This window comes from Bactrocera oleae, chromosome 3, assembly GCF_042242935.1.
Source record: "Bactrocera oleae isolate idBacOlea1 chromosome 3, idBacOlea1, whole genome shotgun sequence".
Taxonomy (NCBI): domain Eukaryota; kingdom Metazoa; phylum Arthropoda; class Insecta; order Diptera; family Tephritidae; genus Bactrocera; species Bactrocera oleae.
In genome coordinates, this window is record NC_091537.1 from 54,221,260 (window position 1) to 54,240,292 (window position 19,033).

A 19,033-nucleotide genomic window follows, 5' to 3' on the forward strand; every position below is an offset into this window, starting at 1 on the left:
AAGTATACACAATTCCTAATTAAGAGACTGAACCAGTGGCGGATTCATTTAACAAGTGGGTAACGAGATTCGGTGTTCCAATGGAGTTACGTTCTGATGAAGAATGGAATCTCGAGTCAGCTTTAAGTCAAGGGATGTACCAGAAACTGAGTATCCGGAAAACGGACGGAATCAACTCCAAGAAGAGAAGGACGGCTAACGATGTCAGCACCAGCCTAGAAGACGAGATGGGGAACATAAAAGCTTTGTGTTTGGTATCGCAAATATGTCTAATCGGGACGATCAGACTTAGGTGGAGGGCCGTGTGACGAATATAGATGATAGAACAAAATCGAATGAACGATAAACTGCCAGAAGCAACTAGTTACCGAATTCGTAGTTGCCAGAATGTTCTAGAAGCAATGTTTTGTTACATTTTTACTATATAAGGGCTACCGGATTGTGCAGCAAACACAGTTCTAGTTAGAGTGTTGTCGTGATAAGAGCAATCAAGCTATAAGCAAGAAGTTGTAAGCTCGAATAACGAGCAATAAGTGTTAAGTTGTTGGAATTAGAAACAAAGATAAGTGTGTGGCCATTAAATTGGGACTTTTATTTAACAATCCAGTGATCGAACTCAAGAGTGAGTTACAGGTAGACCATTTATCGAGAAATCTGTTACAATATTGTTTAAATAGATACACAATTTATGGAGGATCACAGACCACTGATTTATAATTAAAGTTGTTTGATTTTTAAGAAAAACTCAGTATCGCGATATATTTTATACAAGTAATAAGTTTTGATTTATTCCGTCATATAAGAACAGTGTTTTATAATAATTCTTCCGGATAGAGTGGTGTGTACATGTAGAGGGAGGCTAAACTCATTGAACCAGATATTTTGTATGCATGTAGCTTTATAATTGTAGAATATATAAATATATTGTTAAATGTACTTCTTTAAGTATACAATTTAAGTGTTAATACTTATATTTAACCTATATACATATGTGTAACATAGTATATATCAATATGTACACATTTAAGATATTCATTAATTTGAATTATTAGTTAGTAATAAGATAGTAAGTAAATACGTTTTTCAATAAAATAAAGACAAATAATATAAAAAAATAGTGAATTTTATTTAACAAAATTGGAATTGGTTATGTCAACAAGAAGGTAATCGATAAGCTAAAATACGAATTTGTTAAAAGAAACAGACAGGTAATAAATTATGTAATAAATCGAGGCAACAGTTATGCTTGTTAAAGCCAACAAATAGATAACAAATACGCTAACAAGTTTATATGTTAAAGGTAACAAACTGCTAATCAAAACGATATCACTAACCGAAATTTTGGGAACAAATACTTCTGTTATGGATAACACATAGGTAACATATTCTCTAACAAAAGAATATATTACCTTCAGCAGACTGTAAACAGATTTAATAACCAATGTATGTCATTCTGTTACCCAAAAAATAACAAACGCATATAAAAGTTAACTTAAAACGAAACTACATGACATAATAACGATTGGATAGAGCAAGAGAATTATTGAACATCAAATGGCGATGTGTTACTTTTTTCCCACTCTCTGTAAACAATAACAAGTCGCGAACACGTTTGCTAGTAGATATCCGCTTGTAGGGATGCAATTGAAGACGACTTCATTATATTTAAACGAGATCCAGGATCGCCATATCATAAAATATTTTGAAATGCGGATCGCGGATCGTGGATCGCGCGTTAAACATTAAATATTGATCGCGACATCAACGACATTTTTTATGTAAATTCACGATACGACGGAACAAATTATTATTTATAATAATAAGACATGCTAATGTTCTCAAAATTTTTTTTAAATTTATATTTGCACATATAAAATTTTTTTAGTATTTTCTAAGATCCGTGGAATTCTTTACAATGGTTGCAACATTTTTTTTTTAATCGAGCGCTGTCTTTGAATGTTTTTCTTCAAAACCTTAAAAACTTTTCTTCAGTTTTCTTTCGACATTTCATCAAAAACCCGGATAAAATTAAACAAATACTAAGCAAAAATATTTTTAACACACTGGTTTTAACAACTGGATTTATTTCGAATAAATACTGACGAGATATTTATTAAACGTGTAGCATTCACTCGTGATCCATCAATCATCAATTATAATCACGATCCAAATACAACATTAAATATTGAACGTGTGATAGGGCCAATCAGTCGGCTTTGGTAATAATTTGTGACGAACCCGGATGATAGAACAAAATCGAATCAACGATAAAATGCCAGAAGCAACTAGTTAGCGAATTCGTAGTTGCCAGAATGTTCTAGAAGCAATGTTTTGTTACAGATTTACTATATAAGGGCTGCCGGACTGTGCAGCAAAGACAGTTCTAGTTAGAATGTTGTCGTGATAAGAAGAATTGAGACATAAGCAAGAAGTTGTAAGCTCAAATAACGAGCAATAAGTGTTAAGTTGTTGGAATTAGAAAAAAGATAAATGTATAGCATTAAATTGGGACTTTTATTTAACAATCTAGTGATCGAACTCAAGAGTGAGTTACAAGTAGACAATTTATCGAGAAATCAGTTACAATATGTATATCTATGACTATATATTGTGACGAACATGAATGATATAACAAAATCGAATCAACGATAAATTGCCAGAAGCAACTAGACAGTTAATTCCTAGTTGCCAGAATGCTCTTGAGGCAAAGTTTTGTTAAAGATCTACTATATAAGGGCTGCCGTATTGTGCAGCAAAGACAGTTCTAGTTAGAGTGTTGTCGTGATAAGAAGAATTGAGACATAAGCAAGAAGTTGTAAGCTCAAATAACGAGCAATAAGTGTTAAGTTGTTGGTATTAGAAAAAAAGATAAATGTATAGCATTAAATTGGGACTTTTATTTAACAATCTAGTGATCGAACTCAAGAGTGAGTTACAAGTAGAAAATTTATCGAGAAATCCGTTACAATATGTATATCTATGACTATATATTGTGACGAACATGAATGATATAACAAAATCGAATCAACGATAAATTGCCAGAAGCAACTAGACAGTTAATTCCTAGTTGCCAGAATGCTCTTGAGGCAAAGTTTTGTTAAAGATCTACTATATAAGGGCTGTCGGATTATGCAGCAAACACAGTTTTAGAAGTTGTAAGATCGAATAAATTTATTGGAATAAGAAAAAAAAAATAAATGTATAGCATTAATTTGGGACTTGAATTTAACAATCCAATTATCGAACTCAAGAGTGAGTTACAAGGTAAACGATTTATCGAGAAATCCCAAAGAGGGAATTGTTTTAAAATGGCAGAGTTTGACGATTTGAAGATTCCACAACTGAAAAAGGAGTAGGAAAAACGTGGTTCGGTGACAAATAGAGTAAAGTCGGAATTACAATTACGTTTGCGGGAGGCCATGGAAGCGGAAAACATTGGTGTTGACGATTATGTGTTTCAGTTGGAGTTGGAGGAAGAGACTACGAAGATAGAAGCAAAAGAAGAGGCTTAATGCTCGTCAAAGGTTGTGGACATGAACATGGTTTTTGCTGCAATATCGCGGATGTCAACGCAAATGTCGACAAAATTTTAAGAGTTCGCAGCGCAAGATGCACGTATATCAGCACATGTACATAGTGCTTCCCGAATATATGACACCTCTATTACGTATCTATTATAACGCGATAGTAATTGCCGTTTAGCAGGATTATGCCAAATTTTCGTTACGAGTAGACACCGACTTTCGTATCCCCGCAAGACGGAGGTGTTGTGATGGTGTAGTGATAAGTTCTGAACTCTAAGCTCCGAAATTTCTCGGATAATATTTTATATTACAGATATTACTCAATCGCAAGTTTTAAAAATATATTGAAAAGTACTTGATACCTATCAATGTCGATAGATTAGTATCGATCCTTTTCCCAGTACCTATAAATCTGATACGATACTGGTATCGAGTAAAGTGTCGATACTTTTGAAATTTTGTGGAACACTGAGAAGAGGAAATACCTAAAGGGGAAATAAGGAACTAACTAGACTAGAACTTAGAAACTAGGATACAAAAAAATCATCCTAATTTTCTGCCGATTTCACATTTCTGAACTGGCAACTCTCAGTCTATATTATGTTTCAGGGGATTTCCCCACACACAACACAACAAGACATTTTAGAAAAATTCCTTAAACATAATATATAAGCAAACAATTAAACTAATTTTTCATTACTTATTTAACAGACACCTAGTAAAAATGTTCTGCCCTAGAGACAAATTTTCGTCATATTCGAGAACAATGTAGCCGTTAATAACTGATACAGAATTAAAAGGTTTAATACATTTAAGTGATATATATGCTAAGCCTACAAGTTGGTTCTATTCTTAAATTTAAAAGTGACGTGCTTTTATGCGGAAAATTAATCATATAAATATTGAAGCGCGCATGTGAATTTACTACGTAAGTACCTATCTATTTTATAAATTAAATTGTAATACGTAAGAAAAAACGTAATATTGAACACACCTAATTTGATATTGACCGCAAGATATGTTAAAAATGTTTTAAGAGGTATGTAAATTTATTTCATATAACTTTTTTACCGTAAAGAAAGGCTGACGGTAGATCACGCTTGTCGAGACACCAATATAAAAAACGAAGACTTGAAAAAGACGCAGGGCGACAAAAGCAAGCAGGGGCATTAGAGTCCATTTTGAAGAAAGGTGATCTAAACAGACCATCATCACCCATACCAGAAACCGGAGCTATAGCTGAAATTCCACTTAAATCTCGAGAAGAACATACGTCCGACTCCAATATAATCTGTGAACCTGGTGCTTCTACTTCTGGGTCAAGCGCTATTACAGGTGAAAGTGTTATTACAGGGGAGGAGGCTATGACAGGTGAAACTTCTATTGTAGGTGAAGGTGCTATTGCAAGTCCAAGTGTTTCTACAGAGTTAACATCTATTGTAGATGTCGACCCAGCTACGTGGCCCAATAGATTAACATACACAGAAATAATATATTTGGTAAATAGGTTCTCCAGACCCACTGTATGAATTTCAATTTCCACGAGATACCAATGGTCGGAGATTTACTTCGAGATACTATAAGAGAAAGCTTAATAACGGTGAAGAATTTTAAGAGATTGGCTTGCATATTCTGTGGCAAAAAATTTATTGTATTGCTTTTGTTGTAAAATCTTCAATACAACTATAACTTCCGGTCTATCTGAAGATGGCTACAAAAATTGAAGTCATGTAGGTGATATGCTTAAATCTCCTGAGACATCACGAGACCATGTAAAAGCAGTAAAATCTTGGGTAGAACTTTCACGTAGGCTCAAATCGTGTCGTACGCCGTGTCCCAGAGGATAATTAAATCTGAAATAGAACACTGGAATAGAATATTGTTACGAATTGGTTCAATCATCAAAATGTTGGCTAAAAATAGCTTGGCTTTTCAAGGTATTTATGATAGTCTGTATCAACATAACAATGGTAATTTTTTAATACTAGTAGAGTTGTTAGCCGAATTTGATCCCGTTATGCAGGAACATGTACGCAGAGTTTTAAAAAAAGAGGAGAAACAAGCAACCTACTTAAGTAAAACAATTCAAAATGAGTTTATTAACACAATTTCAGACGGCATAAAAAAACATTATATTATGGAAGCTATCATTACGTCGAAATATTATTCTATTATTTTAGATCGTACTTCAGACGCTAGTAAAACTGAGCAGATGACCATGATAATTAGGTACCTTTTATATTATTCAATCACAAGACCATTCAAGAACATTCAGAAATTGTAATAAATGAAAGTTTTTTAGGATTTATACCAATCGAGAAATCAACAGGTCTGGCCCTAACAAAAATTATCGTAGAACAATTATCAGCACTTGGATAAGAAGGAAAGGGTACGATAATGGATCTAATATGAAAGGTATTGAAAGTGGAGTTAAAGCCAGGATTAAAAGAACCAATCCACGGGCATCGGTGGTTCTTTGCAGTAGTCATTCTTTAAATTTAGTGGTAAACGACATGGCAAAGTCCTCACTGGAAACTACAATTGTTTTTAATACTGTGCAAAAAATAATTGTTTTTTTTCACTTTAAGATAAAGGTGGTCAATTATTTTGAAGAATGCAAAAGGTATTACTATAATACTATGTTCGCACCGACACAAAATTCGTGTTTTCATAGACAAAAGAGGTTTTCACGCGAAAACTTGTGTTTTCATCCATACAAAATCTGTCAAACGAAAACACAGTTTTCGCTGAAAACCCTTTGAAAACTTACATTCCACTCATTATAATCGGCGCCTGCTCTAGTTTAATCGATATTATTAAAAGACATATTTTGCGAGCCCTAAATGTCAGTTGACAATTTGATTACATTCCATAATTGGTACCCTACAAGAAACTGCTGATGGGTTCGCCAATACACTCACATATGATATGTCAGTACTGTTAATTTACATTTGCATTTTTAAATTCAGAACTATTCGCTGATTGGAGAAAGACGTAGGCAGAGCTATTGAGAGGAGGAGATGGCATCAAGTGAATATTAATTTTTGTATTTTCATATTTTATTATATTTTTTCTTGCATTCCTTTTTATATTTAAGTATATTATTATAACTAATTTTGATTAAAAGTTTGAAATTTATTAAAGAAATAAAAATTATATTGTCTACTGCGCAAAAGAATTTTTCACTCTGATAGCATTTCAGTCATTACTGACAATTTTCAGCTATGACGGATTTATGGTCAGCAATGGCTCAGAAAAAGACATGAGAGTGAGCAGTATAGATATATAGTGAATCAATTCCGATCACCCATCTGTTAAAGAGAGATGCAAACTCACACACATACGTTTGTTTACATCAGTTTTTGCACAAAGCTCTTAAGAAAATGATAGAAACTTTGTTCTGCGCGCTGACAAAATTTTTTCAGCTATGACTGTCATATTACCCATCAAATGACCGTCACAGTTCTTGTAGGGTACATAACAAATGTAAACAAATAAATGTGTGAACTGTCAATGGAAACTCATCGAAAACACACAATGCCGGTCAGAACGACTTTGGTTCCACAATCTACAAATTATGTTTTCAAGAGGATTTCAATTCGGTGCGAACATAGTATTAGTAAATTAATGCAAAGTAAAGATTCTAACTTAGTCTCCGTCATTAAATTACTTAAAAATACAAAAGATTGCTTTGAAAACTCATGTTCAGATAAGTATTTTACTCAAGTTCTTGAAGACGCCAAAGCCTTAGCTTCTGAAATTGATTGCGAGGTGTTAGACTTTGAAAATGTGGCTAGACCTGGTGCACGATCCAAGAAAAAGCATTTAACTTATGAGTGTGTTGAACCAATCATTGAGCACCGTCAAAAATATAAAATTGAAGTATTTTTTCACATTATAGATACAGCCATAAATTCTTTATAATTAAGATTTTCCCTGATATTGCCCATAATAAACAATTAAACAGTTTGGTCCTAATCTTTTTAACTTCTGAAACGATTTTGATGAAAAATGTTTATTGTTCCTTTAGTTAAAGGGCAACATTAGTAATACATAGGCTTTTCTGTAATTTCCAATTGAATGGGAGAAACCTTAGGTGAGAGAGAGAAAAACTACCGACATTCTAAACATATTGTAATATAAACATGCGAAAATAAGAAAAACCGATATACTGTGACGAACACGGATGATAGAACAAAATCGAATCAACGATAAACTGCCAGAAGCAACTAGTTAGCGAATTCGTAGTTGCCAAAATGTTCTAGAAGCAATGTTTTGTTATAGATTTACTATATAAGGGCTGCCAGATTGTGCAGCAAACACAGTTCTAGTTAGAGTGTTGTCGTGATAAGAGCAATCACGCTATAAGCAAGAAGTTGTAAGCTCGAATAACGAGCAATAAGTGTTAAGTTGTTGGAATTAGAAACAAAGATAAGTGTGTGGCCATTAAATTGGGACTTTTATTTAACAATCCAGTGATCGAACTCAAGAGTGAGTTACAGGTAGACCATTTATCGAGAAATCTGTTACAATATTGTTTAAATAGATACACAATTTATGGAGGATCACACACCACTGATTTATAATTAAAGTTGTTTGATTTTTAAGAAAAACTCAGTATCGCGATATATTTTATACAAGTAATAAGTTTTGATTTATTCCGTCATATAAGAACAGTGTTTTATAATAATTCTTCCGGATAGAGTGGTGTGTACATGTAGAGGGAGGCTAAACTCATTGAACCAGATATTTTGTATGCATGTAGCTTTATAATTGTAGAATATATAAATATATTGTTAAATGTACTTCTTTAAGTATACAATTTAAGTGTTAATACTTATATTTAACCTATATACATATGTGTAACATAGTATATATCAATATGTACACATTTAAGATATTCATTAATTTGAATTATTAGTTAGTAATAAGATAGTAAGTAAATACGTTTTTCAATAAAATAAAGACAAATAATATAAAAAAATAGTGAATTTTATTTAACAAAATTGGAATTGGTTATGTCAACAAGAAGGTAACCGATAAGCTAAAATACGAATTTGTTAAAAGAAACAGACAGGTAATAAATTATGTAATAAATCGAGGCAACAGTTATGCTTGTTAAAGCCAACAAATAGATAACAAATACGCTAACAAGTTTATATGTTAAAGGTAACAAACTGCTAATCAAAACGATATCACTAACCGAAATTTTGGGAACAAATACTTCTGTTATGGATAACACATAGGTAACATATTCTCTAACAAAAGAATATATTACCTTCAGCAGACTGTAAACAGATTTGATAACCAATGTATGTCATTCTGTTACCCAAAAAATAACAAACGCATATAAAAGGTAACTTAGAAGGAAACTACATGACATAATAACGATTGGATAGAGCGAGAGAATTATTGAACATCAAATGGCGATGTGTTACTTTTTTCCCACTCTCTGTAAACAATAACAAGTCGCGAACACGTTTGCTAGTAGATATCCGCTTGTAGGGATGCAATTGAAGACGACTTCATTATATTTAAACGAGATCCAGGATCGCCATATCATAAAATATTTTGAAATGCGGATCGCGGATCGTGGATCGCGCGTTAAACATTAAATATTGATCGCGACATCAACGATATTTTTTATGTAAATTCACGATACGACGGAACAAATTATTATTTATAATAATAAGACATGCTAATGTTCTCAAAATTTTTTTTAAATTTATATTTACACATATAAAATTTTTTTAGTATTTTCTAAGATCCGTGGAATTCTTTACAATGGTTGCAACATTTTTTTTTTAATCGAGCGCTGTCTTTGAATGTTTTTCTTCAAAACCTTAAAAACTTTTCTTCAGTTTTCTTTCGACATTTCATCAAAAACCCGGATAAAATTAAACAAATACTAAGCAAAAATATTTTTAACACACTGGTTTTAACAACTGGATTTATTTCGAATAAATACTGACGAGATATTTATTAAACGTGTAGCATTCACTCGTGATCCATCAATCATCAATTATAATCACGATCCAAATACAACATTAAATATTGAACGTGTGATAGGGCCAATCAGTCGGCTTTGGTAATAATTTGTGACGAACCCGGATGATAGAACAAAATCGAATCAACGATAAAATGCCAGAAGCAACTAGTTAGCGAATTCGTAGTTGCCAGAATGTTCTAGAAGCAATGTTTTGTTACAGATTTACTATATAAGGGCTGCCGGACTGTGCAGCAAAGACAGTTCTAGTTACAATGTTGTCGTGATAAGAAGAATTGAGACATAAGCAAGAAGTTGTAAGCTCAAATAACGAGCAATAAGTGTTAAGTTGTTGGAATTAGAAAAAAAGATAAATGTATAGCATTAAATTGGGACTTTTATTTAACAATCTAGTGATCGAACTCAAGAGTGAGTTACAAGTAGAAAATTTATCGAGAAATCCGTCACAATATGTATATCTATGACTATATATTGTGACGAACATGAATGATATAACAAAATCGAATCAACGATAAATTGCCAGAAGCAACTAGACATTTAATTCCTAGTTGCCAGAATGCTCTTGAGGCAAAGTTTTGTTAAAGATCTACTATATAAGGGCTGTCGGATTATGCAGCAAACACAGTTCTAGAAGTTGTAGGATCGAATAAATTTATTGGAATAAGAAAAAATAAATAAATGTATAGCATTAATTTGGGACTTGAATTTAACAATCCAATTATCGAACTCAAGAGTGAGTTACAAGGTAAACGATTTATCGAGAAATCCCAAAGAGGGAATTGTTTTAAAATGGCAGAGTTTGACGATTTGAAGATTCCACAACTGAAAAAGGAGTAGGAAAAACGTGGTTCGGTGACAAATAGAGTAAAGTCGGAATTACAATCACGTTTGCGGGAGGCCATGGAAGCGGAAAACATTGGTGTTGACGATTATGTGTTTCAGTTGGAGTTGGAGGAAGAGACTACGAAGATAGAAGCAAAAGAAGAGGCTTAATGCTCGTCAAAGGTTGTGGACATGAACATGGTTTTTGCTGCAATATCGCGGATGTCAACGCAAATGTCGACAAAATTTTAAGAGTTCGCAGCGCAAGATGCACGTATATCAGCACATGTACATAGTGCTTCCCGAATATATGACACCTCTATTACGTATCTATTATAACACGATAGTAATTGCCGTTTAGCAGGATTATGCCAAATTTTCGTTACGAGTAGACACCGACTTTCGTATCCCCGCAAGACGGAGGTGTTGTGATGGTGTAGTGATAAGTTCTGAACTCTAAGCTCCGAAATTTCTCGGATAATATTTTATATTACGGATATTACTCAATCACAAGTTTTAAAAATAAATTGAAAAGTACTTGATACCTATCAATGTCGATAGATTAGTATCGATCCTTTTCCCAGTACCTATAAATCTGATACGATACTGGTATCGAGTAAAGTGTCGATACTTTTGAAATTTTGTGGAACACTGAGAAGAGGAAATACCTAAAGGGGAAATAAGGAACTAACTAGACTAGAACTTAGAAACTAGGATACAAAAAAATCATCCGAATTTTGTGCCGATTTCACATTTCTGAACTGGCAACTCTCAGTCTATTTTATGTTTCAGGGGATTTCCCCACACACAACACAACAAGACATTTTAGAAAAATTCCTTAAACATAAAATATAAGCAAACAATTAAACTAATTTTCCATTACTTATTTAACAGACTCCTAGTAAAAATGTTCTGCCCATAAAAATATTGAAGTGCGCATGTGAATTTACTACGTAAGTACCTATCTATTTTATAAATTAGATTGTAATACGTAAAAAAACGTAATATTGCACGCACCTAATTTGATATTGACCGCAAGATATGTTAAAAATGTTTTAAGTGGTATGTAAATTTATTGCATATAATTTTTTTACCGTACAGAAAGGCTGACGGTATATCACGCTTGTCGAGACACCAATATAAAAAACGAAGACTTGAAAAAGACGCAGAGCGACAAAAGCAAGCAGGGGCATTAGAGTCCATTTTGAAGAAAGGTGATCTAAACAGACCATCATCACCCATACCAGAAACCGGAGCTATAGCTCAAATTCCACTTAAACCTCGAGAAGAACATACGTCCGACTCCAATATAATCTGTGAACCTGGTGCTTCTACTTCTGGGTCAAGCGCTATTACAGGTGAAAGTGTTATTACAGGGGAGGAGGCTATGACAGGTAAAACTGCTATTGTAGGTGAAGGTGCTATTGCAAGTCCAAGTGTTTCTACAGAGTTAACATCTATTGTAGATGTCGACCCAGCTACGTGGCCCAATAGATTAACATACACAGAAATAATATATTTGGTAAATAGGTTCTCCAGACCCACTGTATGAATTTCAATTTCCACAAGATATCCATGGTCGAAGATTTACTTCGAGATACTATAAGAGAAAGCTTAATAACGGTGAAGAAATTTTAAGAGATTGGCTTGCATATTCTGTGGCAAAAAATTTATTGTATTGCTTTTGTTGTAAAATCTTCAATACAACTATAACTTCCGGTCTATCTGAAGATGGCTACAAAAATTGAAGTCATGTAGGTGATATGCTTAAATCTCCTGAGACATTACGAGACCATGTAAAAGCAGTAAAATCTTGGGTAGAACTTTCACGTAGGCTCAAATCGTGTCGTACGCCGTGTCCCAGAGAAAATGTTGGCTAAAAATAGCTTGGCTTTTCAAGGTATTTATGATAGTCTGTATCAACATAACAATGGTAATTTTTTAATACTAGTAGAGTTGTTAGCCGAATTTGATCCCGTTATGCAGGAACATGTACGCAGAGTTTTAAAAAAAGAGGAGAAACAAGCAACCTACTTAAGTAAAACAATTCAAAATGAGTTTATTAACACAATTTCAGACGGCATAAAAAAACATTATATTATGGAAGCTATCATTACGTCGAAATATTATTCTATTATTTTAGATCGTACTCCAGACGCTAGTAAAACTGAGCAGATGACCATGATAATTAGGTACCTTTTATATTATTCAATCACAAGACCATTCAAGAACATTCAGAAATTGTAATAAATGAAAGTTTTTTAGGATTTATACCAATCGAGAAATCAACAGGTCTGGCCCTAACAAAAATTATCGTAGAACAATTATCAGCACTTGGATAAGAAGGAAAGGGTACGATAATGGATCTAATATGAAAGGTATTGAAAGTGGAGTTAAAGCCAGGATTAAAAGAACCAATCCACGGGCATTGGTGGTTCTTTGCAGTAGTCATTCTTTAAATTTAGTGGTAAACGACATGGCAAAGTCCTCACTGGAAACAACAATTGTTTTTAATACTATGCAAAAAATAATTGTTTTTTTTCACTTTAAGATAAAGGTGGTCAATTATTTTGAAGAATGCAAAAGGTATTACTCTAATACTATGTTCGCACCGACACAAAATTCGTGTTTTCATAGACAAAAGAGGTTTTCAGGCGAAAACTTGTGTTTTCATCCATACAAAATCTGTCAAACGAAAACACAGTTTTCGCTGAAAACCCTTTGAAAACTTACATTCCACTCATTATAATCGGCGCCGGCTCTAGTTTAATCGATATTATTAGAAGACATATTTTGCGAGCCCTAAATGTCAGTTGACAATTTGATTACATTCCATAATTGGTACCCTACAAGAAACTGCTGATGGATTCGCCAATACACTCACATTTGATATGTCAGTACTTTTTAAATTCAGAACTATTCACTGATTGGAGAAAGACGTACGCAGAGCTGTTGAGAGGAGGAGATGGCATCAAGTGAATATTAATTTTTGTATTTTCATATTTTATTATATTTTTTCTTGCATTCCTTTTTATATTTAAGTATATTATTATAACTAATTTTGATTAAAAGTTTGAAATTTATTAAAGAAATAAAAATTATATTGTCTACTGCGCAAAAGAATTTTTCACTCTGATAGCATTTCAGTCATTACTGACAATTTTCAGCTATGACGGATTTATGGTCAGCAATGGCTCAGAAAAAGACATGAGAGTGAGCAGTATAGATATATAGTGAATCAATTCCGATCACCCATCTGTTAAAGAGAGATGCAAACTCACACACATACGTTTGTTTACATCAGTTTTTGCACAAAGCTCTTAAGAAAATGATAGAAACTTTGTTCTGCGCGCTGACAAAATTTTTTCAGCTATGACTGTCATATTACCCATCAGATGACCGTCACAGTTCTTGTAGGGTACATAACAAATGTAAACAAATAAATGTGTGAACTGTCAATGAAAACTCATCGAAAACACACAATGCCGGTCAGAACCACTTTGGTTCCACAATCCACAAATTATGTTTTCAAAAGGATTTCAATTCGGTGCGAACATAGTATTAGTAAATTAATGCAAAGTAAAGATTCTAACTTAGTTTCCGTCATTAAATTACATAAAAATACAAAAGATTGCTTTGAAAACTCATGTTCAGATAAGTATTTTACTCAAGTTCTTGAAGACGCCAAAGCTTTAGCTTCTGAAATTGATTGCGAGGTGTTAGACTTTGAAAATGTGGCTAGACCTGTAAAATTGAAGTATTTTTTCACATTATAGATACAGTAATAAATTCTTTATAATTAAGATTTTCCCTGATATTGACCATAATAAACAATCAAACAGTTTGGTCCTAATCTTTTTAACTTCTGAAACGATTTTGATGAAAAATGTTTATTGTTCCTTTAGTTTAAGGGCAACATTAGTAATACATAGGCTTTTCTGTAATTTCCAGTTGAATGGGAGAAACCTTAGGTGAGAGAGAGAAAAACTACCGACATTCTAAACATATTGTAATATAAACATGCCAAAATAAGAAAAACCAATATACTGTGGCGAACACGGATGATAGAACTAAATCGACTCAACGAAAAACTGCCAGAAGCAACTAGTTAGCGAATTCGTAGTTGCCAAAATGTTCTAGAAGCAATGTTTTGTTACAGATTTACTATAGCATACACAGTTCTAGTTAGAGTGTTGTCGTGTTAAGAGCAATCAAGCTATAAGCAAGAAGTTGTAAGCTCGAATAACGAGCAATATGTGTTAAGTTGTTGGAATAAGAAATAAAGATAAGTGTGTATCCAATTGGGACTTTTATTTAACAATCCAGTGATCGAACTCAAGAGTGAGTTACAGGTAGACGATTTATCGAGAAATCCGTTACAATACAATTTACTACTCAAGAAGAATAAAAAAAGTGTAATTTCACTAAAAACAGGGATAAAGGGACGCTTATTCCAGTGTGAGAGCGCTTCAAAATTAGCGTCTTTTATAACATTTTGCATTGTAGCCAGATCAGTCAAAATAAAAATTGTTGGACATTTAAACTAAAACACCCAACATTTATTAAGATTAAAATTATTATATATATATCCGATTAACACATGGAGGAACTATTCAAATCCTTTTTTGTGATTTTGTGATATTTTAAAACAACTGGTTTTTGAACTTTCAATAGTTGAGAAAGTTGAGCATCCCTTCATCTCTGCTAAAAATTTGGCTTTTAGAGAGGTGAGTTCTTCTTTTTATAAATATGTTGTAAAGCTAATTTTATTTATATTGTAAGAATAATTTGTTTAACTTTATACATAGAAAAACGCGACACAAAACCGATCAGTAAGGTACGCATTGTGGTATGTGTTTTGCTTTTATAACCAAAACTTTTAGTGTTACAGAAAATTTGCAGCATTGCGGAAAAATTGCATTCCTAGAATAAAACCAATTCAGGTGAGTAAATTATTAATTAGTAACTTTAAAAAGTGAACAAATATAGTTAGTTAACTAATATTTAATATAAGAAATTATGTTTTAGATAGATAAAAATGCAATTTAAACATAATTATGCTGGAGGTTCAAGACGATACATGGATTTTGATTGGTATTGGTATACCATCGTTTGTTGGAGAGATTTTGCCTCATTTTCACTCATAATTTGTAAACGTTACAAAGAACGATTTGTGGAGCATCGACAGATTCTATCATATTGGGCAGAACGGAGCAGTTTAAAGTTAGTGTATGGCTGCTTGCATCGAGTATGGAAAAGCGAAAATAGGCAACCCTTCCGAGTACTTATGGTTGTTCCAAGGGTTGGAATTCCTGATGTTCTTAACGTGCAGTACAAATGTCCAAGAGGAGGGCACTTGAGGGACATGAAATCCTTGGAGCATTTGAAGCAAAGGTTTTATTGGAGTGGTTGTCAATCAGCTATAGAAAGGATTGCAAAATATGCTGAGAACATTGTAGCTAAAGGATCAAGGTCCAGGAGTTATGGGCAGATGAAACAGCACAATTCGCGTGCGCCAGTTGAGAAAATAGGCGTGTATGAAGATGGTCCATTCCCCACCAATAAATTAGGAAATAGTCATGTTTTGGTAGTCAAGGACCATTTCAATGAATGGCCACAAGTATACACAATTCCTAATTAAGAGACTGAACCAGTGGCGGATTCATTTAACAAGTGGGTAACGAGATTCGGTGTTCCAATGGAGTTACGTTCTGATGAAGAATGGAATCTCGAGTCAGCTTTAAGTCAAGGGATGTACCAGAAACTGAGTATCCGGAAAACGGACGGAATCAACTCCAAGAAGAGAAGGACGGCTAACGATGTCAGCACCAGCCAAGAAGACGAGATGGGGAACATAAAAGCTTTGTGTTTGGTATCGCAAATATGTCTAATCGGGACGATCAGACTTAGGTGGAGGGCCGTGTGACGAATATAGATGATAGAACAAAATCGAATGAACGATAAACTGCCAGAAGCAACTAGTTACCGAATTCGTAGTTGCCAGAATGTTCTAGAAGCAATGTTTTGTTACATTTTTACTATATAAGGGCTACCGGATTGTGCAGCAAACACAGTTCTAGTTAGAGTGTTGTCGTGATAAGAGCAATCAAGCTATAAGCAAGAAGTTGTAAGCTCGAATAACGAGCAATAAGTGTTAAGTTGTTGGAATTAGAAACAAAGATAAGTGTGTGGCCATTAAATTGGGACTTTTATTTAACAATCCAGTGATCGAACTCAAGAGTGAGTTACAGGTAGACCATTTATCGAGAAATCTGTTACAATATTGTTTAATAAGATACACAATTTATGGAGGATCACAGACCACTGATTTATAATTAAAGTTGTTTGATTTTTAAGAAAAACTCAGTATCGCGATATATTTTATACAAGTAATAAGTTTTGATTTATTCCGTCATATAAGAACAGTGTTTTATAATAATTCTTCCGGATAGAGTGGTGTGTACATGTAGAGGGAGGCTAAACTCATTGAACCAGATATTTTGTATGCATGTGGCTTTATAATTGTAGAATATATAAATATATTGTTAAATGTACTTCTTTAGGTATACAATTTAAGTGTTAATACTTATATTTAACCTATATACATATGTGTAACATAGTATATATCAATATGTACACATTTAAGATATTCATTAATTTGAATATTTAGTTAGTAGTAAGATAGTAAGTAAATACGTTTTTCAATAAAATAAAGACAAATAATATAAAAAAAATAGTGAATTTTATTTAACAAAATTGGAATTGGTTATGTCAACAAGAAGGTAACCGATAAGCTAAAATACGAATTTGTTAAAAGAAACAGACAGGTAATAAATTATGTAATAAATCGAGGCAACAGTTATGCTTGTTAAAGCCAACAAATAGATAACAAATACGCTAACAAGTTTATATGTTAAAGGTAACAAACTGCTAATCAAAACGATATCACTAACCGAAATTTTGGGAACAAATACTTCTGTTATGGATAACACATAGGTAACATATTCTCTAACAAAAGAATATATTACCTTCAGCAGACTGTAAACAGATTTGATAACCAATGTATGTCATTCTGTTACCCAAAAAATAACAAACGCATATAAAAGGTAACTTAAAACGAAACTACATGACATAATAACGATTGGATAGAGCGAGAGAATTATTGAACATCAAATGGCGATGTGTTACTTTTTTCCCACTCTCTGTAAACAATAACAAGTCGCGAACACGTTTGCTAGTAGATATCCGCTTGTAGGGATGCAATTGAATTCGACTTCATTATATTTAAACGAGATCCAGGATCGCCATATCATAAAATATTTTGAAATGCGGATCGCGGATCGTGGATCGCGCATTAAACATTAAATATTGATCGCGACATCAACGACATTTTTTATGTAAATTCACGATACGACGGAACAAATTATTATTTATAATAATAAGACATGCTAATGTTCTCAAAATTTTTTTTAAATTTATATTTGCACATATAAAATTTTTTTAGTATTTTCTAAGATCCGTGGAATTCTTTACAATGGTTGCAACATTTTTTTTTTAATCGAGCGCTGTCTTTGAATGTTTTTCTTCAAAACCTTAAAAACTTTTCTTCAGTTTTCTTTCGACATTTCATCAAAAACCCGGATAAAATTAAACAAATACTAAGCAAAAATATTTTTAACACACTGGTTTTAACAACTGGATTTATTTCGTATAAATACTGACGAGATATTTATTAAACGTGTAGCATTCACTCGTGATCCATCAATCATCAATTATAATCACGATCCAAATACAACATTAAATATTGAACGTGTGATAGGGCCAATCAGTCGGCTTTGGTAATAATTTGTGACGAACCCGGATGATAGAACAAAATCGAACAACGATAAAATGCCAGAAGCAACTAGTTAGCGAATTCGTAGTTGCCAGAATGTTCTAGAAGCAATGTTTTGTTACAGATTTACTATATAAGGGCTGCCGGACTGTGCAGCAAAGACAGTTCTAGTTAGAATGTTGTCGTGATAAGAAGAATTGAGACATAAGCAAGAAGTTGTAAGCTCAAATAACGAGCAATAAGTGCTAAGTTGTTGGAATTAGAAAAAAGATAAATGTATAGCATTAAATTGGGACTTTTATTTAACAATCTAGTGATCGAACTCAAGAGTGAGTTACAAGTAGACAATTTATCGAGAAATCCGTTACAATATGTATATCTATGACTATATATTGTGACGAACATGAATGATATAACAAAATCGAATCAACGATAAATTGCCAGAAGCAACTAGACAGTTAATTCCTAGTTGCCAGAATGCTCTTGAGACAAAGTTTTGTTAAAGATCTACTATATAAGGGCTGCCGTATTGTGCAGCAAAGACAGTTCTAGAAGTTGTAAGATCGAATAAATTTATTGGAATAAGAAAAAAAAAATAAATGTATAGCATTAATTTGGGACTTGAATTTAACAATCCAATTATCGAACTCAAGAGTGAGTTACAAAGTAAACGATTTATCGAGAAATCCCAAAGAGGGAATTGTTTTAAAATGGCAGAGTTTGACGATTTGAAGATTCCACAACTGAAAAAGGAGTAGGAAAAACGTGGTTCGGTGACAAATAGAGTAAAGTCGGAATTACAATTACGTTTGCGGGAGGCCATGGAAGCGGAAAACATTGGTGTTG

At 33.1% G+C, this 19,033-nt stretch overlaps 1 long non-coding RNA gene across 1 annotated transcript; it reads left to right on the forward strand.

Moving 5' to 3' along the window:
- The first annotated feature begins 14,355 nt into the window (after nt 1-14,355).
- Nucleotides 14,356-15,967, forward strand: LOC118681890 (uncharacterized). Its single transcript, XR_011395293.1, has 2 exons — nt 14,356-15,080; nt 15,162-15,967. It is a non-coding gene; the product is annotated as an uncharacterized lncRNA (long non-coding RNA).
- The last annotated feature ends 3,066 nt before the right edge of the window (nt 15,968-19,033 follow it).